General features: G+C 46.2%; 1 protein-coding gene across 1 annotated transcript in view; it reads left to right on the forward strand.

The window, feature by feature from the left end:
• The first annotated feature begins 3,366 nt into the window (after nucleotides 1-3,366).
• The window catches only part of GART (phosphoribosylglycinamide formyltransferase, phosphoribosylglycinamide synthetase, phosphoribosylaminoimidazole synthetase), a 257,909-nt gene continuing 239,340 nt past the window's right edge, over nucleotides 3,367-21,935 (forward strand). The window contains exon 1 of the mRNA XM_078656950.1: nucleotides 3,367-3,489. The gene's annotated coding sequence lies outside the window, so the exon portion shown is untranslated. The remainder of the gene's footprint in view (nucleotides 3,490-21,935) is intronic.

A 21,935-nucleotide genomic window follows, 5' to 3' on the forward strand; every position in this document is an offset into this window, starting at 1 on the left:
TGTCGGGAAGGGAAGATGGCGTCCGGGCCTTGTGGGGCAGGTATGGTTAGGCGCTCGGAGCCGGGCGAGGAGCGGGAAAGGCCGGCCTGGTCAAGGTTCTCGGGGGATCTAGGCGTCACTGGGTAGGACGACCAGGCTCGGGTTGCAGGCTACACTAACGGGGTGGCCGCGCAGGGGACTCGGGGTACAGGCCTACGCTCACAGGGTGTGGAGGGACAGAGGTGAACCACGCCACGAGGCCGGGTCCAACAGTGAGAATCTGGAACTCACTTCCCCCATTGCTCCGTGCCACCTCCTCTACCCAGATCTTCAAAGCTGATCTCAAATCTCTCCTCTTTCAAAGACACTATCTATGTAACCTTCATTTTTAGTCTCCTGTTTTGCTTTGTAATGTTTTATTGTGTTCCACTGTTCTCTTGTAATGTAACTGGCTCTATTGTACAGCGCTCTGACACCTTCGGGTAATGTCCGCACTTTATAAAAATGCACTAGATAAAAATACAAATAAAATAAATAAAAAAACAGGTAAATGGAAAGTTACCAGTAACTAATGAACTACTCATTGGAGAAGCCTGCGCTAAAGAGACGGTGAATGGTAAGCGACAGCTTAGAGAGACGCGGAGCGAAGTGTGGGGGGTGAGAGAGAGAGAGAGGGGCCCGGCACCCCACCTTGTGAGGAGGTTTGAGGGGGTTGGGGGGAGGGCTAACGTTACGCACACCACCGAGTCTCTTGCCAGTGCTTTACTCAGATATCATACCGTGGTACATGACAAATACAAGTTTACAAACGAATAAAAACATTTTAAACAATAGTTTCAGTTGCTTTCCTAACTGCAACGTGGAGCAGCGCTGTCAAGTCCGTTTAATCTACAAACGCAGGTTTCTGCAGGGGGAAAAATTAAGAATTCCGCAGATTTTTCTTCCTGCTTAGCAGTAGTGTGCGCTGATCATGGAAGTTCAGACAGGAGATCAACAGTCTAGATCAGTGGTTCCCAAACTTTTGACTCCTGAGGACCCCCACTGAGTCACCACTGGAAGCCGGGGACCCCCTAGCAATTTGTATGAGTTAAATTTCAAACATTAAAACAATAATTCGAAAAAAATACACACGTGTGCACACAATACAAATACTCAAAGTACTAAGGATTTTGGGGCCAGATGTACGACCATTTCATTTAGCGCCTCGCAATTGGCGACACATTGCGAGTGGCAAATTGCGAGTCGCTAAATGAATTGTATAACAGTGTGTTTAACACTTTGGGATTCCCAATGGGGTCGCAAATTGCGAGGTTCATTAATATTAATGAGCCTCTCGCAATTTGCGAGCCCATTGGGAATGCCAGCCCTCCCAGTGATGGTGGTCTGCTGGGCTCTGCAGGCCACCATGTCTCGGACTGCATTTAAATAAAGCAGTTTTAAAAAAAAATGCAGCCTGTTTACCATGCATTTAAAAAAAAAAAGAAAATGAAACGTTTTCGTTTAATTTTCTAAGGGCAGGCAGAGGTCCCTGGGACTACTGCCTGACCTTAAAAAATAATTTTGCATGCATTTGCAAAGGGGAAGGGGTCCCCTTGGGACCCCTTCCCATTTGCGAATGCATTACTATCTACTTGAAGTAGGTGGTAATTGTGACTGTTTTGCGACCGCAAAACATTTGTACATGGTTTTTAGACTCGCTATTTGGAAGGGAATGCCCCTTCCAAATAGCAAGTTGCAAAACCTATTTAGAGAGTCGCAAACAAATTGCGACTCGCGAAATAGGCTATGTACTTGGCCCAATAGGTTTTTGCATGCGCAAACGGGTTCGCTAACCCGTTCGCGCATATAAAAACAGATCGTACATCTGGCCCTTAGTATTTTATATTGAAGTAATAGCCCCTCTGTCACATGTATTTCATTTGTTTTGTAGCATCTCTCATACCATTGTAGGATGTCAGAGCACTTTACATCACACACATATAGAGACATTGAATCATACATGCAAATCAGTGTGTATATAAAATGTTTAAAGAGTGCTTGGTCTGGAAAAGCACAAACTCAGGATTCCGAGCAGAACACAGTGGCTACTTTTGACTTTAACATTAAAAATGTATTTCCACCCAAATATATCTTTTTAGCAGCATCAGGATAATGAATAACTGGGACAAAATATAAGTTACTAACTGGTACCATGCAGTTTGCAAGCAGCTCTTTGATGACAGTTTATAGGTCCCTCTGCTAGATTACGATTGTCACTTATGAAGTGCACAGTAATAAAGGAATCTCTGTGACAAAAGCAGTAACCACGAACCTAGGCACATAAAATGCTGCTTTTTAAGATGCATGTTACACGTTCTTTGCAGTAGGCACATTAACCCTCTGTGCTACATTAGTTAAATCAAAGCTGCCACTTAACAAAACTCTCCTCGCTCTCCAGCAGGTACATTAATCACTGGCATTCTCTTGACACTTTAATTGTTGCTGGAAAGCTGCTAATTTTACAAGAAATGTTTTTGTGCTTTTAAAACTGTTGCCTACGGACCCCCTGGGAATGTGTCACGGACCCCTGGGGGTTCGCGGACCACAGTTTGGGAAACACTGGTCTAGATCTTAATGAGAACTTCGGGCATATTATCAAGAAATAGCGATACATTTTTGACTCTTTTATCGGCAGTAAACTGCCGATAAAGCGGCGATAATGGGCTTGATAATATGCCCTTGTGAATTCTAATAGAAGCCCAGGTTAACACCAGAACCTGGGCTTCAATGGGAATTCACAAGGGCATATTATCAAGCCCATTATTGCCGCTTTATCGGCAGTGTCCTGCCGATAAAAGAGGCGATAATGTATCGCCCTTTCTTGATAATATGCCCCGTCGTTCCTTTAGGCAATATAAATAACAAGCGACAAGAAAATGATCTAGCAAAACTTGTCACAAGAAATTGACGTGACTTTCAATGTTACATTGTCATGGTGCACGCAGGTCTAAACGCTATCATTTCGGAGAGGGCTGTGACGGCTAGGTTAGTCCTAGTATTTATTTCGGATTAAATTGCGTCCTAAAGGCAGCAACTGCTTGGAATGATCTAACAGACTAAATCGCATTTCAAGACAACACTGATATAAACTATTTGGGAAATTAATAACTCCCCCCAAAATATTCGAGATCTAAAGACCGAAAAGCCAAAAAAGCTATTTGACTGTTTTGGAGAAAGTTGCACTTTCCGCTGATATTCTACGGCTAGATTTCAATTAATAAATACGCCTATTTAGAGGACTCAGTGTACGGTAGATAGTGTAGTCGGAGTGAAATTTGTATGTGGTACCTTTGCAACACGTAACTTTGTCTGGTACCCCGGGGGTACAGCTAAGAGCGTAGTTCCGTCAGTGGGCGTGGTTAGACGTGTTTCTCCGTGAGTTGCTCTGTAGTTCTACTGAAGGATTGTGGTCTGCTGTGCAAAAGCACGTGTTTTGAAGAAGCGAGCAGGGGCGGCGGGAGAGGCGAGCAGGTAAGTGCAAGATCGCCTTCACTGTGCAGGGATCTGAGCGAGTCACTGTAACCGCACGATTCAGTCCTTTTACTGTAATGTCTGCTCCTTTGTAGCTCGCAGGGATTGCTCTCCATTAGCCTGCAATGAGTGCAATGCTTAATGGCGAATCTGGCACCCGTGACCAAAACAGAAGTATTCCGAAAGCTGGGTTACATGAGAGTCAGCATCAGCGTTGCAAGATAGTGCGTCCTCTGAAATGAGAAACAGTGCCCACCTGAGCGGGGTAGACGGGAGCTTCTCCAAGGAGGAATATCGAAAAAAAATTAAAGGTTCTGGAGATTTGGGCTATGGCGTGTACCGTGGAGCGCAAAAAAGGCAGACGAGGGAAAGGAAGCAAGCGGCTGGATGATCAGATAGTAGACGTTGGCGAACCACTGACAGCTCGAGCCTGAAGGCTGGCTCAGCGCCAGGGCCGGTTAGCACCTTGAGTCCATAACGAGCCTTTCGTTTGGTTTCTACTGTCCCCATGTAGTAATGCTGCTCACAAGTAGAATAATTATTAATACGTTCTTTATTAAATAAAGAGACTCCAGATGTAATCAGATAAAATGGCAGGCTCCTACCTCCAGCTCCTCACAGCCTTAATGCAAGTATTCGATATGACATCATAATGCCCTAGCAAACTATAAGCCACAAAGAACCATAGGATCAAAAATGCACGCTGACAATTTACACCACAACACTTTACCCTCCTAACAAGTGTGCAATTTATTATCACAAGTCTTATAGTATAAGCAAAACCTCTTAAATACTATAGCAATTAATAAGGTGAGACGATGTTATACAAGATATCATATGATACTTACATAATCTTAGAATTTTATTTAGGTTCTGTTATTCTGCTTCTCAGTCTCATTTTTACAACCTGATTTAGGCATTGGTTATTCTGTAGATTTTCTTCCCCCGATTCCATTTCTTGAAGTCTCTGCATCTCATTCTCTTCATTTATTCACACGCCCCTCCGACAACGAAAGGATCCATTTCCACAACCTATTGTTTCGTTTTTTATCCACTCCATATCAGTTTCCGGACTCGTGCCTCCCAGCACTTCTGTTTCCATGCTATTCATTGCTTTACATTTGGATATGTGACTGACGTTCCACACTTTACCATCACTCAACAAAACAGAATTGCAAAATATATATTTTTTCTACTTTTAAAGGCTGTAAAAACCTTCCTTCCACTTTCTTGTACACACCCGGTTTCTTACCCTTTCCCAGTCTCCTACCTGTAACACAACTTTTTAGGTTTCGCCTGTCGAAAGTTGCGCAGGCGAAATCTTATGTGTACAGTATGTGTTTGTTGTTCCGCCCTCTCTTTCCATTGGCTAGCTCCATAAGTGGAGGCTAGCCATTGGAAGAGAGATCGGCTCGTCATTCTGCGAGCAGATTCGTGGGCGTTCCGGCGATTTTTAGGCTTTTCGCTACGTCATGCGGCTATGGACGTGTACTTTTTTTTTTTTTTTTTACGTGGATGTTTTTACTCATTGCTAAAATCGTCCTGGTCCCGCATGGTTGTATCCCGCTGTCCGTCCCCCCTCCCGCTGTCCGTGTCTTTGTGTATCCCGCTGTCCGTCCCGCTGTCCCGCACGACGGCCCCCCACAGGCACCGTGCACACTTCACTGCAGGCAGCGCGGCATCCAGCGAGGGCGGCGATCACCGTAATACGTCCTGAGGCAGGCTCCTGCAAATACAAGGTATGCGCGTGGCGCGATAAAGAGGCCCCGCGCTCTTTCAAGTGCCTGCTGCCATCCACGTGACCTGCCCCAAGAATACCGCGTGGAGCTACAGGAAGGCCCACCAAGTCTGAGCACAGCGCTTGCGCCCAAGCTCCGCCCTACTGCCACTGCGAGCATCAGGTCTTTTCACTGCTGCAGTGCCTCTGCTTACAGGCACTTCTACTGCTGCCCAGCCTCCTACATTCACGATACATGAAGCAATCTGCTCCACAGAGCCCCGTCCACTGCACTAGGCCCAGCTGCCTTTCCTCATCCACGTTCATACAGTGTACACAGCAACACGCTCTACAACAGGGCCAAGCATGATTATCACCCATAGCCCATAGAAGAGGACGACGCCCAGGTGCCCCCAACGCTGCCAGTGCACCTGGGACTGCTTTATAGGGCTAGACAAGCACCCTGCTGCCGCCTTCTGTTGTGTCCCCGGGGAGGGGCACGCACCACCTGCTCCACTCTCAGGAGTTGGGCATAAAGAGGCCCCGCGCTCTTTCAAGTGCCTGCTGCCATCCACGTGACCTGCCCCAAGAATACCGTGTGGAGCTACAGGAAGGCCCACCAAGTCTGAGCACAGCGCTTGGGCCCTAGCTCCGCCCTACTGCCACTGCGAGCATCAGGTCTTTTCACTGCTGCAGTGCCTCTGCTTACAGGCACTTCTACTGCTGCCCAGCCTCCTACATTCACGATACATGAAGCAATCTGCTCCACAGAGCCCCGTCCACTGCACTAGGCCCAGCTGCCTTTCCTCATCCACGTTCGTACAGTGTACATAGCAACACGCTCTACAACAGGGCCAAGCATGATTATCTCACCCATAGCCCATAGAAGAGGACGACGCCCAGGCGCCCCCAACGCTGCCCCCACCCCCCAGTGTGCCAGCAGAGGGAGCAGGCACGTGGTCTCTGCCACCTGAGGGCAGTGGGACATAGAGCTAGTAGGACAAGAAAGCGACCTGTGTGATCCTCGGCGGAAACCCAGCACCCTTCGACACCTCGACACTGGAGCTCTCGTCCTCCTCTTCTCACCTATTATTTCTCTTTTGTTAGTTTCTCTTTTGTAATTCCCCTTTCCCTCCACCCTCAGCCCCCACCGTCTTATCCTGCATACTCAGTTGTTACACTTTTTCTTTCGTGGTTTATTCGCTCTTTTTTATGCTCTCTCCTTTGTTACTCCCTCTTGTTTCTCCATCTTTCCATCTCTATCAGCCGTAGTCCTCCCTCTCTTTTGCTTCTCTCTTCCTTTCACAAGCACTTGCTTCCCACCATTTTCTCTCCTATTTTGTTTTATACTATATCTTCCCCCATGCTGCTACCACGTGCCACTTAAACCTCCTTGCCTGAGGCCAACGCATGTTTTTGTATAACTTTCGTCTGTCTTTTCCACTCCCCTCTCTTTACCCCGTCACACCCACTTCCTGAACACCTTTCTTTATTTGACTTTTATCCTGTCGGATGGCACCATGAAGCAATATTTACGCGTCACGCAGCGCCTTACAAACAAATATAAATAATTACTTTTACTTCCCTCTATCTGTGCTGTCTATTCTGCTGTATGTCTATCTATAGGTGACTTCCTCCGTACACTCCAAAACACCCATTGGATGACAAGAAAGAGGAACGAGGCGCAGGACGAGAACTTGATTTGCCTAGGGTCACACATTGTAGGTCACGTAGGACAGCTGGGATTCACACCACGATCTCCTGGGTTTTAGCCTTCCAATACTCCACCTCTCCTCTGCTTAGCTCTCTTCGTGTCTATTCTCTATCCTTCCTTATATCTGCCTTTCTCGTGTCGGTCTGTATATGGGTGTCTCACCGTATGTCTTTCTATTTTTCGCTTAGTCAATCTCTCTCTCTCTGTCGTGACATACGTGATATGTGTATCCTTCTGCCCATCAATCCCTCTATTCCTGTACCGATCGGTCTCTCTTTCCAGCTCCGTCTCTGCCCGCCTTTCCCTCCCTCCAACCCTTTGCTTATCTTTCTAACTTTGCATGTCTGTCTATATTCCTGCCCTCTCTCGAGCCATATCTTATCTTTCCAACTTTGCGTGTCTGTCTATATTCCTGCCTTCTCTCGAGCCGTATCTTATCTTTCTAACTTTGCATGTCTGTCTATATTCCTGCCTTATCTCGAGCTATATACCTGTGTGCCTGTCACACTCTGGCTCTATTCGTGTCTGCCTGTCTTTCCGCTTTTTAGGTTTCGCCTCGCGATCCGCTGCGCATTATTTTTAGCTTCCTGTAATTTTGCCATTTAATATGAGGTAACAGGAGGGAGCACTAGCTTCTTGGAGTTTCTTGTTGCTCAAATGGCTGTAATTTCTGATATTTTGAAGTTTCCCTCGTCCTCATTGCATGATTTTTGTTCGTGAGAAAGTGTCACTCATAGTCGCTGAAATGTCACTCATAAATTCGCTGAAATTATGAAAATGTCACACATGGCAATCTGAAACCTTGGCAGCTATGCATGTCGTATTTAATTTGTACCCCCCCAAGTAGGATACGTATCGGAGGGTAGGTTTTGTAGCCTGCAGTGTTATCCGCCCCCCTGCCTCAGCTCTTGCACCCTTAGGATCCACAGTCAGCGATCGACTGCCAGCCTCGGCGTTGCAGCCACCGAGTAAACATGCCCCTTCTTTTCTAAGCAAAGCCTTTGCGGAGTAATTTGTTGTGCCTCGCCCACACAGCTAAAATCTACCTATTATGTTGGTGTGATTTTAATTTAAAGAGTTTTGCTGTAAATATGCGTCCATGCATTCTCGTTCCTAAAGGATGCGCCGTCCCCTAGCGTGTCCCACGAATTTCATGGAAGTTTTTAGAAGAACCGTCCCATTTCAGTTATATTTATATAGGTTGTGGTGACCCGGAAGTGTTTTCATTCTGTCATTCTAAAAGTTTAGGATAAAGTTAGTTAGGACTGCCATGTTTTTGCCTGTTTTTATTTTACATTTCCATGATAGGAGTGTGGTTATGTGTAACATTTACACGTGTCATGTGTGACAAGTTGTGCAACATTTTGTTGCGAGGTCAGCATAAAAGATATATATATATAATAATGATGACTTAAGAAATGATCTTACAAGAGTTAACTAAAAAAAGGGCTTAAAAAGCTCTACCAGAATAGAGGGGCTTAGGCTCTGCCCACATGTTGTTAGAGTACAAGTTTTGATTGGGCCGCATTTGTGTGCTTCAAAGTTTTTACAAGACTGTTTGTATTGCAGTTTTTGGCTTGTGGCAAAGTTTATACTTGATACAGTAGGACTGAGCTGGTTATGGTGGCAAGCCAATGATCATAGCCATAGGCCTTGTCACTTTATTATTAAATATTAAGTTTAACCCGTTCCGTGTTCGCGTCGGCCGATGCGAGCACTACCTCCTTGGTGCTGAGCACAACCGTTGGCCGACGCAGTCCCGCCCACCTAATGGAACGCCCCCACCACAGCGGAATTTGTGCCGTGGTAAACATGTTAAGGGTACTAGGCCTGATATATTTGTTGTGAAAGGTATATGTTAACGTCAATAGGCATTTAAGTGTGATTGTTATTAGTTAGGTATTTTGGTACATGGAATCTCACACATTTCTGTAGTAGGCAATGGTTTTGGTGTTAGTTATCCCTTGTGGCAAACCATGGACACAGAAGGTTTGGTCTTCGAGAATCCTTGTTAGGCCGTCGTAGGAAAGGTAGTATTTTGCTTAGAAAACTGTAATTTTGTATAGCTTTCTAATTTTATGACTGTGTGCCTGACTCGTTGCTTTGTCGAAAAGCTCAAAGTCAAAACTATAGGCTTGAGTTGGTTATGGTGACAAGTTATAGGCGAACTGAACCCCTGGGTTTACAAAACTGTTGATAAAGCTGACGACCTATTCGTAATGGTATCCCTTATAAAGAACGATTTACCTCACCCACCATAGGTGGCATGCTTCATCATCTGGTACCTCCTCGCACCTTGATGCCTAGTCAAGGTATGGGTTATAACCCCCTCTCTGAGAGGGAGGAGCTCAGGGTTGGATTAGGGGAGGAATAATAATTACCATTAGGGTGAGCTAAGGGTGATGATGGCAGAAGAGTAAACCAAATGAAACTAGTGATAGTTAAAACTAGCTACAGGATCCGCAAATACCTTTATTAGTGCGTCCCCGTGCCAGCATTTAACACGGGGCACTGCAGGGAAAGATTAAACCTACTTTCTAGTGTCAAAAAAAGAAAAAAGTTGACATTTTTCAGCCTATTACCTTCAGCAGAAGTAATGCGGCCTGGCCTCCTTTAGGACCTATATTTAGTGCTGCTTGCTCAGTATAGTGCTCAGAACAAAATATAATATATGCAAAACCATCCAGTGATCTGGTGAGAAGCCACGTAATGAGGATCCACTGGTGGTCACCTGCTAACGTTGGGAGCCTGTTCCTTAACTCACCCTTGCATGTGGGTCAGGGTACTCCCTTTCCTTATTACAGAGGTGTTCACGGCCACTCGCCTCGCCAAGCAAGAGTTTAAGGCCTCATTGAAGCACTATTGAATTAGAATTTTTTATTAAGTGTTCAATTAATTAAAATCATTACAGTGCAAGCAGACGCTATAAAAAGAATTGTATGTTATTTAGCAAAAATGTCGCACTCCTTTCCCCGGCGCCCTCCAGTTCAACCAGAACCTGAATTTATAATGGTCATGTGCCCTTAAACAACTTTGTGCAGCCCTTCAATGTTCTGTAAAAGTAATTCTGATTAAAACACCTCATTAGAAATAAAAAAAAGAAAAAGAGCACAATCTTAAAAGGGCTGATTAAAAAAAAAAGGAGACGCCCTAAAAACTTTAAGTCTGATGCCATAGGTTTGGTCTGCTTATTATGAAAAATTATGACTAAAGGCATTTGGTCTAGCGTATTGTGAAAAGCATATGTTAAAGCCGGTAAGCATTTTAATGGTTATCACATTGTGTTACAGGCCATAGACAAGTATTTTGTTGCATGTAATCTCGTAGATTAGCGTAGTAGGAAAGGTTTTTGGTATTGGCTACCTGATCTGACAAAGCTAGGGGATTTTCACTGCAATAATTTATGTTAAGCTGGTTTAAATCTTTCCTGACCGGCCGCCGGCAAATGATCTGGGCGCCTCCTTTTTCTGCTGATATGCCGCCGCTAGAGGTGGGGGTGCCTCAGGGTTCCATTCTTAGCCCCATGCTGTTTAACATCTTTATGGCCCCTCTGGCGGCGGTTGCGGAATCCTTTGGCGTCCAGATCATATCCTATGCTGACGATACCCAGCTCCTGTTCACATGTGACAGAGGTGGGACTTTCGACGGCACACGGATTAGGGACTGTCTCGATGCTGTCTTCGAGTGGTTCCGATGTCAGGGTCTTAAATGCAACTCCGATAAATCGGAGTTGCTTTTCTTTGGCTGCACTCCTGATCCTAGCTGGAAGGCCTGGTGGCCTCAGGATATGTTTCCCCCGGACAATGCCTCTGTCAAGGCAAAAAACCTTGGAATTCTGATTGATTGTGACTTATCCTTTAGGCCCCATATCATCGGGCTCTCAGGGATATGCTTTGGCATTCTCAGGATGCTTAGGAAATTTCTTCCTTTGCTGTCACTTCACCACAAAAAAACCATCGTGCAGGCTCTTATAGGGTCGCGTCTGGACTATGCGAACGCCCTCTATTTGGGTCTACCCAAATATCTTTTGACCCGCCTGCAAGTGGTGCAGAATTCTGCGGCTCGAGCCATCTTTGGACTCCCGAGATGGGCCAATGCTGCTGAGTTATTAAAAGCTTTGCATTGGTTGCCCATCTCTAAGAGAATCCTATTTAAAAGCCTAACTCTGTTTTTTAAAGCCCTTCACGGTATCAGTCCTAAGTACATTGGGAAACGTTTTTAGGTTTTGCCTGGCGAAAAGATGCGCTCTGCGCATCTTTTTCGCGCAGGCGAAAACCTGATGAGAACTGTAGTGTGGTTTGGAACGGCCTCCGTCATTTATTGGCTGGCTCCATAAATGGAGCATAGCCATTGGACGAGGGGCCTGTCCGTCAATGCCGGACCAGATTCGGGGGCGTTCCCGAGATTCTTTGGCTTTTGCCGACGTCACGCGACGTCAGCCGAAAGCCGGGAACGCCCCCGAATCTGGTCCGCCATTGACGGCACTCGGCGCCCCCTCCACGAGTCCTGGGATGTCCGCTGCACGCCTTCTCTCGTTTGCTTTGTTGCCGCCATGTGAGCTGATCTGGTGTAGCACTGTGACGTCGGCACCCGTAGAAAGGTCTCGCATACAGGCGGGATCTGTGGAGCTAGGGAGCTGACTGCAGCCCGGCGGGAGGGGACCCAGAGCGCACAGGAAGGCCAGCGAGCTTAAAGGCTGTACAAACACGGCACCCCAGAGAGAAATATCTTTATGGCGTGTACGATTAAGGTTAGTGTAGGGTGTGGCTCTTCAAGACAGAGGGCAGTACACCGGAGCTCGGCCGACTGACATAGTTGCCCGTTCCCACCCCCTCTCCTGCTCTCCGTGTCTCCGGACCCCGTTCCCGCCCCCCTACCGCTGCCTCGCTCTCCGTGTCTCCCCGGCCCCGTTCCCGCCCCCCTACCGCTGCCTCGGCTGCCGGAGTTGCAGGAGAGCCCCACTGGCTGAAAGAAGATGCTAGGTTTAGCTTTTTTTCTCGTGTCTTTACTTTTATTGAGCCATGGGGAGGGGTAGGGGGTAGGTGGAGAGGGTAAAGGAATAAGCCCTTTCAGTGCAATGCAGTTCTCTCGCGCCGGACCGGAAGTTGCTGTGTTTGTTGTTTTTTTCGGGGAGGGGGGCAGGAGGAGGAGGAAGTTGTCCGTGTTTCCCCAGGACTTTGCAGGGCCGAAAAAAGGGAAGGCCCGACCCGGAGAGCCGAGCAGGTTGAAATCCGGTCAATCAGAGCCGGAGAGACTGACAAGGAGCACTGAGGTAGGAGGCTGGAGGAATCCGCGAAGGGGCTGGTGTAGGAGGATAGACAACAGATGAACACAGCTGTACCTGACAGGGAGGAGGGTGCCTCGAATACCTGTCAGGAGCGCGTCAGCACGGGTATCTATAGGTGGCAACGGTGGGGCGAGCGGGCCAAGCTATCTTCTGACAGGTGGGGGTCTGGCATCTGAGCGGGTGGAATGTGGCTTGTTGCCGGACAGACGCTGTTGTTACCAGCATGTAATGGGGAAGCACTATTGTGTCTGACAGAACAGGGAGTCCAGCACTGCAGGGAAATTCCTGCCACCACAGAGAGACATATGGCACCTGTCCAGACAGGAAAGGGTTGTGGATGATTGCAAACGGCGCGGTGGAGAAGGAAACATTTTCCTGGTGGAAAGTGTACTGTAACGCAATTGGTCTACCACACGTTTCTAGCCACAGACTTCATGTGATTGGTGTAAGTAATTCAATTATTATTTGCTATGGGTGAAATAATCAAAGCCCTTAGCACAGTGAACCTGCAGATCAGAAAATGATCTGAGAATATTCTCCCCTCACACAGCACATGACTAAAAAAGAAATGATCATGCTTACTGTCAGAGCCATGGGGAGGGGTAGGGGGTAGGTGGAGAGGGTAAAGGAATAAGCCCTTTCAGTGCAATGCAGTTCTCTCCAGTCATCCATCATATCTACGCTATCCATCAAGTCAGCCAACTACATTCGAAAATATGTGCTCTGTCCCTGTTCATTGAGGATATCCATTTTACCCGTCATTACACAGTTACCATTGCTTGTCCGTTTCATAGGGCTCTTGCTTATGAAACATCTATCAGAAGTAATCTTCCTGGTCCATGTTTATCACTTCTAGAACAAATAGACAGCCACCCCTCTGTTGACGGTAGAAGACACATAATAATATCACTGTCCACCCCATTTCTCTGCTAGCTTGGAATACTCCATGTGCATTTTAATGTGTTTCCTGCAGGAACTCGATTCCTACCCTGTTCTGTTTAAGGAAAGCAAAACAAGTGATGGGTCGACTTCATGAAATAATGTCAGCCACCAGTAATCGTGTGCCCCTGTTGCCTGCGTGTGCCCCTGTTGCCTGCTTGTACCTCCGTGTGCCCCTGTTGCCTGCTTGTGCCTCCGTGTGCCCCTGTTGCCTGCTTGTGCCTCCGTGTGCCCCTGTTGCCTGCTTGTGCCTCTGTGTGCCCCTGTTGCGCCTCTGTGTGCCCCTGTTGCCTGCTTGTGCCTCTGTGTGCCCCTGTTGCCTGCTTGTGCCTCCGTGTGCCCCTGTTGCCTGCTTGTGCCTCCGTGTGCCCCTGTTGCCTGCTTGTGCCTCCGTGTGCCCCTGTTGCCTGCTTGTGCCTCTGTGTGCCCCTGTTGCCTGCTTGTGCCTCTGTGTGCCCCTGTTGCCTGCTTGTGCCTCCGTGTGCCCCTGTTGCCTGCTTGTGCCTCCGTTTTCGTGCCCCTGTTGCCTGCTTGTGCCTCCGTGTGCCCCTGTTGCCTGCGTGTGCCCCTGTTGCCTGCTTGTGCCTCCGTGTGCCCCTGTTGCCTGCTTGTGCCTCCGTGTGCCCCTGTTGCCTGCTTGTGCCTCCGTGTGCCCCCGTTGCCTGCTTGTGCCTCTGTGTGCCCCTGTTGCCTGCTTGTGCCTCCGTGTGCCCCTGTTGCCTGCTTGTGCCTCCGTGTGCCCCTGTTGCCTGCTTGTGCCTCCGTGTGCCCCTGTTGCCTGCTTGTGCCTCCGTGTGCCCCTGTTGCCTGCTTGTGCTGTGTGGGTGTGTGTGGAGGGCTTTGTGTGGCTGTGTGTGTGGGAAGCTTTGTGTGGCTGTGTGTGTGGAAAGCTTTGTGTGGCTGTGTGTGTAGGAAGCCTTGTGTGGCTGTGTGTGTGGGGGGCTTTGTGTGGCTGTGTGTGTGCGGGGCTCTGTGTGTCTGTGTGGGTGTGTGTGTGGGGGGGGCTCTGTGTGTTTGTGTGTGTCATTTGCGAGAGATAAAGCTAGTGGCATTGTAAATGACAATGCCATTTATTTATGTTAAAAAAACATAAATAAAAATAATGTCAAGAGCAATGCCAATAGCTCTAACTTTAACAAAGGCAAAACCATTGCATTGTAAATGCTTGTTCTTTTTACCTGCCTAGCAGGGCTTTACGATCTGCTTCTTTGGCCAAAGTGGCTGTGCCTGCCATTAAGCGTTCCAGAATTGGAGGCCGGGCTTTTCGATATCTGGCTTCGCAGGGCTGGAACGAGCTTCCTCTGGTTTTACGAAGGGCAAGTAATCTTCTTGCCTTCAGGAAGGAATTAGAGACTTGGCTCTTTTCTGTATAGGTGTTCTTTTGGTGCTTTTTCTCTTCTGTTTTTAGTTGTTGTGTTGTTACTCTGCATAAGTTTCTCTTCGCCAAAGCGCCGGGATGCTCTTCGGAGTAGCCGTGCGCTATAGAAGAAAATAAATAACATAACATAACATAATCCAGATTGACAGGAGTTGAATATTGTTTTGTAATCTGCATTTTTATAGATATTTATAATTTCATTACTGTGGGCGCAACATTTACTAGTTTACATGCAATTGAAAAGGCCGGTGTTGGGTAACGTGTGAAGCTAATGTTAAAGTGTCTCAATGGATATATTTGAAATAATCACAAAGCCCCTCTCTCCTGGGCACTTCATCAACAAGTGTCGGGCACGTCAGCTTCTCAACTTTGAACTCATTGTGAAACCTATTTTTTGTGGACCATTGATAGATGCAGGAACTGAGAAAAATATGTATTTTAATCAGGCAACTTGTTTAATGCACACTTGTGTTTTCTCACTGAGCTCTATTGCACTCAGAATATCTCTTATATTTCTATCGAATACCCTCCCATCCGTTCTTCGAGCTACTTTCATCCCCATCTTTTAATATTCGATCCAACATCCCACTCAAGAAGTCTCTCTTTTCCAACCAACTGTTGACCAATAACCCTGTTACTTCCATATTGTCTGCCTTTTCAATTTCTGCCCCCCCCCCCCCCGATGCATTTCCTGAGCCTCGGATAATAATTTAATTGCCAGAATATTGCTGTTCCTTCTTTTCTCTCATGTGACACATGGTGGTGATAGTTTATTAACGAATTACATAAATATATCACTTTATTGTATGTATTAAAAGAGGAGTATTTTGTAACAACACTTTGACATGCATCTGCTGGGCTCTCATCTATGTATGGCATCTCCTGTCTCACTTCAAGAGTTGTGGTTTTCTTTTAAACTAATGAATCAATTAATTTTAAATGTTGGCTTTTTGTGTACTAACTTGATATAAGCTAGTTTATTTAATTGTTTTTTTTCCTGTTTACCATGGGCTCTTCTCCATATTTATTCTAATCATACCAGAATCTTGATTGGGGATGCCCCTTCTCAATCCTTGCAGCCAGGACCTGGAACCACCTCCCGATACACCTCATAACCTCCCCCTCACTCATGGACTATCAAAGGAACCTCATGACAGGGCTCTTACAAACGAAACAGGCATGATCTCCTCCTCTGCCCTCAGGCATGCCATACTCCGCGCCCGGGTTCTCTCACGGGTGATTAGCTGCGCTCTACAAATGAACATAACATTTCTATTATCTCTAATTACATTATGAACAGTGCTTTGGAAATTCCATGAATACTGTCCTGCCCATTGCAGACCTCTCTAGAACAAGCAGTGACTGTCCAGCTTTAGTCTTACATTGAGTTGGACGGCATCTCAGAATCTTATCAATCCAGGTTCCACCCACAACACGTACACAAGACACCAGTAGTGACCATTTGGAACAGTGTGCTCGTCACAGCACATCCAGGCTCCTTAAGTAGGCATATACTGTTCAGCCTCTCTCTGTTATCCTCTATCCTGTCAGTCATATGTGCTTCCCCCTTTTTGGGTCTCACTGAGCCAGCGCATGCGCTGCTCTGCGAGACATTTAGTGTGTGGCTCCAGAAAATGCTACCACACGCTTTCTGTGTGTCTTCAAGCTTGCGCGCAGCAGCCATCTGGCTTTACTCGCGGCACCCTTACAGCGCGACTCGCTCCGCCCCACCCCACCACAGAGCACGCAATCGCGATCTTATTATTCTAAGTTTGCAACAAAGAGCACATCTTTCCACCAGATGGCAGGCTAACATTGCATATGAAACGGAAGTATAGCATTCGTTCGACGTTTACATTCATCTGATGTCGCGTTTGCTATGTTTTTCACTTATCATGCATTTACTTTTTTCATCATTAGTGAGGCTCTACTACTGATATTTGCAGAATTAATAGAACCAACCTACACACCACAGTAATACTAACCAGCTTCTAATAGTCACATTCTGAACATTAACTTCCTAACTGGCTCTACTGTGAAGGTTGCTGCTGCATACTTGTTTTATGTCACACATCAGTCTTTAGCTTACACCATTTAGTATGGCCGCCCCTTTCCTGGCTGTGTTAAGTTTGCTGTCTGTCAGTAGTTCATTTGTAGCTTGGACATTAAGGATAATCCGTGTCAAAGATCAAAGAAAAGTCTAGGGGCCCGATTCTCAAACAAATTCGTAAGCCAACACACCTTACAGAGGTGCAGATCTACGCTTTTACTGAATCTGCGCAGGTTTTCAAGGGTACTTACTGGAAACTTGTCAGTCGCAGCTTTCCACCCGTACCCGTGAAAATGGGTAGTGAATTCCTAATCATATACATTCAAAGACAGTTCTCCATAAGTAGCTGGATATGGGATACAATTGTACATTCGAAAATGCCATTGTATTAGTTAAGTTGGACACATTTTTGGTTCAGTTTCCCCATGGAGAAACTCCTTTTCTTAACCTATACCAATTTTGCAATTCACCAATGTTTGAGGTGTTCCCTGCCCTTCCACACCTTCGAACGGGGTTTACTCCTGCCCATTACAGGAGGCATTCACTGACTGTTTTTAGGGTGAATATGGGCTATGAATACATTTGAGAATGATCTCAAACGTGTGAGTTTCAGATGGCTCCTAAACATTTCAACTTTCCCACCCTGGAATGCCCACTGTGTAAATATCACACTTGACATGGGCCATGCATGTGTATGACAAGAGATTGAGCAAATAATGGTTTTTTTATTTCGCTTTTTTAAAGGTGTATTTTGGTCTGTTACTCTCTTTATATGTTAGAAGTGTGAGCGGCTAGTGGAGTTGTGGAGGCACCATAGAGCATTTTTATAGTTAATTAGGTTGTAACTAGTGAAAAGTCCCAGTTTCTTTTGCTCAAGGATCTCTGTTTTTTCGGCTGCTGTAGCCTCAGTCCCCAAATGGAGTCGCCCCTCTCTAAGCTTTATATTTAGTGCTCACTTTTTAGGTTTCACCTGAGCCAGCGTATGCTCCCTACCCCTCTCTGTTTGTATTTGTATTTCTATAGTGCATAAATCACCCGTAGGTCTCGGAGCGCGAGCAGATGCTCAGGGGAGGAAACAGGTAGCCAGACAGAGCTAGAAGAGCCAGGTTTTTAGGTTTGTTCGACCTCTCTCTCCGCCTCTCTCTCTCTCTCTCTCTCTCTCTCTCCACCTCTCTCTCTCTCCACCTCTCTCTCTCTCTCTCTCTCTCTCTCTCTCTCTCCACCTCTCTCTCTCTGTCTCCACCTCTCTCTCTGTCTCCACCTCTCTCTCTGTCTCCACCTCTCTCTCTGTCTCCACCTCTCTCTCTGTCTCCACCTCTCTCTCTGTCTCCACCTCTCTCTCTGTCTCCACCTCTCTCTCTGTCTCCACCTCTCTCTCTGTCTCCACCTCTCTCTCTGTCTCCACCTCTCTCTCTGTCTCCACCTCTCTCTACCTACCTCTCTACACCTCTCTACACCTCTCTACACCTCTTTACACCTCTTTACACCTCTTTACACCTCTTTACACCTCTCTCTACTTCTCTCTGCCTCTCTACCTCTCTCTCTACCTCTCTCTCTCTCTCTCTCTACCTCTCTCGCTCTACCTCTCTCGCTCTACCTCTCTCGCTCTACCTCTCTCGCTCTACCTCTCTCGCTCTACCGCTCTCGCTCTACCTCTCTCGCTCTACCTCTCTCGCTCTACCTCTCTCGCTCTACCTCTCTCGCTCTACCTCTCTCGCTCTACCTCTCTCGCTCTACCTCTCTCGCTCTACCTCTCTCTACCTCTCTCTACCTCTCTCTACCTCTCTCTACCTCTCTCTACCTCTCTCTACCTCTCTCTACCTCTCTCTACCTCTCTCTACCTCTCTCCATACCTCTCTCCATACCTCTCTCCATACCTCTCTCCATACCTCTCTCCATACCTCTCTCCATACCTCTCTTGCTCTACCTCTCTCTCTACCTCTTTCTCTCTCTCTCTACCTCTCTCCATACCTCTCTCTACCTCTCTCCATACCTCTCTCTACCTCTCTCCATACCTCTCTTGCTCTACCTCTCTCTCTACCTCTTTCTCTCTCTCTACCTCTCTCTCTCGCTCTACCTCTCTCGCTCTACCTCTCTCTACCTCTCTCTACCTCTCTCTACCTCTCTCTACCTCTCTCTACCTCTCTCTACCTCTCTCTACCTCTCTCTACCTCTCTCTACCTCTCTCTACCTCTCTCTACCTCTCTCCATACCTCTCTCCATACCTCTCTCCATACCTCTCTCCATACCTCTCTCCATACCTCTCTTGCTCTACCTCTCTCTCTACCTCTTTCTCTCTCTCTCTACCTCTCTCCATACCTCTCTCTACCTCTCTCCATACCTCTCTCTACCTCTCTCCATACCTCTCTTGCTCTACCTCTCTCTCTACCTCTTTCTCTCTCTCTACCTCTCTCTCTCTCTACCTCTTTCTCTCTCTCTACCTCTCCCTCGACCTCTCCACCTCTCCCTCGACCTCTCCACCTCTCCCTCGACCTCTCCACCTCTCCCTCGACCTCTCCACCTCTCCCTCGACCTCTCCACCTCTTTCGCTCTACCTCTCTCTTTCTACCTCTCCCTCGACCTCTCCACCTCTTTCTCTCTACCTCTCTCTTTCTACCTCTCTCTCCCCCCTGGTTCTTGGGCACTTCATCAACAGCTTCTCACTTCTGAACCCATTGTGAAACATAGTTTGTGTGAACCATTGATGGATGCAGGAACTGAGAAAAATCTTTATTTTAATCAGCTTGTTTAATGCACACTTGCAAGTTCTAATTTCAACATTGAGACGGAGAAAGTGCGCTTTTCTTGACACTATTTAAAATTATGATCAAACAAAAAAACCATGACGATTTTGGCTTTTTTGGGGGGCACGGGTTGGGTCACCAACATTTTACATAGAATGAGAAGGTATACATTTATGTCCAGAGTGCTTGTAAAATAATTCACATACATATTGAAGAACAGAGCCCACAGTTTCCGGTTTTCCATGTTGTATGTGCATCACACACAGTGCAGTTGCTCCTTGTGTTGCATTTTACTCGATGCTGTGTTGTTGGCTTTTTTCAGTGTGTGGGTTACTGAGTGCATGCTCGGCTCTAGGAAGGCAAAGCTATTGTAATCAAAATGTCAGTCTTTAATTATTGGGAGGGCATGATCATCTAAACATTTATGTTAAAGACCTATTCCCTGCAGTACAGAATACTATTTTATGTTTATCTCATTAAATAATCATGCCAGTGCCAATCTCTTGAAGAGTTTTGCTATTATTTTACATACATTAGAAACACTCCTGGTTTCGGCGTTTTCAAGCCATGTGCACCAGCTGAAAATAACTTGCTTGTCTGCCCTATAGAACATCAGCTGACCAAAGAGACTTTAGCCCGAAGCAACGCTCTGATTAAATAAAGGGGCCACTCCTGATGACAGCACTTGGTAATAAAATAGGAAAACTCTTAAGGCGCATGATATGTTTAAACAAAAGTTTATTAGCACTCGGCACCCTCTGAATTGATCCCTGAACTGAGATGACCTCCCTTGAACTCAGGGTCGCCAACAAACCAGGGCCCAAGCCTGACATAAGTTAGTACAATGATGCAATTGTTACATTCTTCTGCCATGTTTACTCGTTCAGATAAACTGTCCCCAGCATATACCAAAAGCCTTCCAGCGAATGCCAAGAGCCTGCAGTCTCTGTCCCATAGGTAACATCGTCCCATAGATTACCATATTATTCTGACACATAGTGCTTTAATTCATACAATTGCTACATAACTGCACGAGTCTTATCTTGGTGCTAAAAAGCTCTAGGGCCTCGTGTTTTTTTCGGTTTTTCTCATTTTACCTGCTCTAGTATAGCTACTCATAAGTAAAGCGGCACAGACTGAACGTTGGATTAAGTGTTATGATTGTGTTCAACTATATCTAAGTTGCAAGCCTATCACTTCTGGAGTAAGACTTGTTGCGTGCTTGCCTTGCTCCCCTGAAAGAGTAAACTTTTAGAAAGGATATTGTTTGGTACCCTATTGGAGTGCAGCAGTTTCTGAGGCCTGGGTTATCACTGGTTAACAGTCCCTAGCAGGGATACTGCCCCTAGGACTGTTGATAACAAGCACATTCAATGCAATAGGTCTCACATTTACGAGAGTTTGAGCTATTGGCATTGTAAATAATAATGCCTTTTATTTATGTGTCATTTTTAAAGCTGATAAATAAAAGGCATTGTCAATTACAATGGCAATAGCTTAAACTCTCGCAAATGCAAGACCTATTGCATTGTAAATACGTTTGGCGCCCTTTCTATTATTTTTTTTTCTAAAAAGCGTTAGAAGAGAGTGTGTCCTCTCTGCAACAGCAGGCAGGGCCAAACTATTTGAGAAAATAGTGCTTGGGGGCTGTAACAAAAGCCTATGAGTAACCATACAGGGGGTGTCGCCATGGGAGGTTACACAATGGGACAAGTCAGTACTAAGGAGGGACTACTAAACCAATTGACCAATGAACAGCCGCAGTTTACAGTGGACAATGACACACGCCTATGAAAAATATGGGTGGATAGTGGTCGCAGCTTTAAGTTCTAGCTGAACAAAACATGCCATGTGCTGTACAGGCTCATTCTAAAAAAAGGTCCACCGACCCACCACATTTTTGTCAAATTACAATTGTAAATCCATTTTTAGGTCGAGCCTAGGCAGCGCGCATGCGCTGTCTGCAAGACCTGTTGTTATCTCTTCTATTAGCTTTTGGCATGCTCATGAATTGCCATTTGTTCTTTGTTGTGCCATTTAGAAATACAGGGTTTTTATTGGTGCATTGGGTCTTATTCTCCCGCCTTTGCGTTCTTGGGTCACACCCAGGCGATTTCACTCATTGTTTGCTTGCGTTGGCCATCCCAATAAGTCTGTGGTTCTTCCTGGTCATTCTGATCTGTCTTTTTAATTTGTAGGCTACCAACATCGTTTTAGGCTTTCAGGCCGTTTCACGTAGCAATGCTCTGTTCAGCCACTACAAAGTGGCAATTTCTGTAGGGTTGCTGTTGAGCTATGACAATAGCTTCAACTCAGAAACAAATGCAAGACCTATTGCATTTCTAATGCTTGTTTGCTTTGGTTAGAGCACAGTCTATTTGTTCGGGAACTGATAAAACAGCACCCACGAGAATATGATGCACATTTTGAGAATTCAGTAAATGGATTTGCTTAGTTAGGCCAAGTGATAGAAGGTGTTCTTTATTTTTCTTTTTATGAAAATCTTTATTTGATTTTTAGATTGTGTTAGATATACAAACTCACCTTGAGAATTGTGCGCCTATAACTGTGACCTGGAACTCGTAAAATTAATCGATGGACGCCTCACCAGAGGGGT

Source organism: Lissotriton helveticus, chromosome 8, assembly GCF_964261635.1.
Source record: "Lissotriton helveticus chromosome 8, aLisHel1.1, whole genome shotgun sequence".
Classification (NCBI taxonomy): domain Eukaryota; kingdom Metazoa; phylum Chordata; class Amphibia; order Caudata; family Salamandridae; genus Lissotriton; species Lissotriton helveticus.